Below are 1,451 nucleotides of genomic sequence, written 5' to 3' on the forward strand. Positions count from 1 at the left end.
CTCCCTCTTGTCAATATAGTACCATTTTGGATCTGAATATGACTTTTCTTAAACAGAGTCACAGTTTTCTGATTTTCGTAGGAGAGTTTTGGTGTAGCTAAAGGAATAATAAAACAAGTAAATGATGCATCTCCTTCCATATTTAGGAGTCTCTACTTCCTATTTGTAAGATCAGAACTCTCTCTTGTCAATATAGTGCCATTTTAGATCAGAATATGAATTTTCATAAACAGAGTCTCAGTTTTCTGATTTTAATAGGAGAGTTTTAGTGTAGCTAAAGGAATGCACCACGCAAGTAAATGATGCATCTCCTTCCACATTTAGGAGTCTCGACTTCTTAGTTGTAAGCTCAGAACTCCCTCTTGTCAACATAGTGCCATTTTTTTTTATCCGAATCTGACTTTTCTTAGACAGAGTCCCAATTTTCTGATTTTTATAAGAAAAGTTTAGTGGAGCTTAAGGAATAAGAAAACAAGGAAATTGATGCATGTCCTTCCACATTTAGGAGTCTCTACTTCTTATTTGTAAGCTCAGAACTCCCTCTTGTCAATATAGTGCCATTTTGGATCAGAATATGATTTTTCTTAAACAGAGTCTCAGTTTTCAGATTTTCATAGGAGAGTTTAAGTGTAGCTAAAAGAACAAGAAAACAAGTAAATGATGCATCTCCTTCCACATTTAGCAGTCTCTACTTCTTAGTTGTAAGCTCAGAACACCCTCTTGTCAATATAGTGCCATTTTTTTTATCCGAATCTGACTTTTCTTAGACAGAGTCCCAGTTTTCTGACTTTTATGGGAGAGTTTTAGGGTAGCTAAAGGAATAAGAAAACAAGTAAATTGATGCATCTCCTTTCACATTTAGGAGTCTTTACTTCTTAGTTGTAAGCTAATGATCTCCATCTTGTCAATATAGCGCCATTTTTGATCTGAATATGACTTTTCTTAAACAGAGTCCCAGTTCTCTGATTTTCATAGGAGAGTTTAAGTGTAGCTAAAGGAATAAGAAAACAAGTAAATGATGCATCTCCTTCCACATTTAGGAGTCTTTACTTCTTAGTTGTAAGCTCAGAACTCCATCTTGTCAATATAGCGCCATTTTGGATCAGAATATGACTTTTCTTAAACAGAGTCCCAATTTTCTGATTTTCATAAGAGAGTTTTGGTGTAACTAAAGGAATAAGAAAACAAGTAAATTATGCATCTCCTTCCATATTTAGGAGCCTCTACTTCCTATTTGTAAAATCAGAAATCTCTCTTGTCAATATAGTGCCATTTAGATCAGAATATTAATTTTCATGAACAGAGGCTCTGTTTTCTGATTTTCATAGGAGAGTTTATGTGTAGCTAAAGGAATAAGAAAACAAGTAAATGATGCTTCTTCGTGCCACATTTTAGGAGTTTTTACTTCTTAGTTGTAAGATCAGAAATCCCTTCTTGTCCAATATAAGCAC

The sequence above is a fragment of the Eutrema salsugineum genome, unplaced genomic scaffold, assembly GCF_000478725.1.
Source record: "Eutrema salsugineum unplaced genomic scaffold, Eutsalg1_0 scaffold_23, whole genome shotgun sequence".
Classification (NCBI taxonomy): domain Eukaryota; kingdom Viridiplantae; phylum Streptophyta; class Magnoliopsida; order Brassicales; family Brassicaceae; genus Eutrema; species Eutrema salsugineum.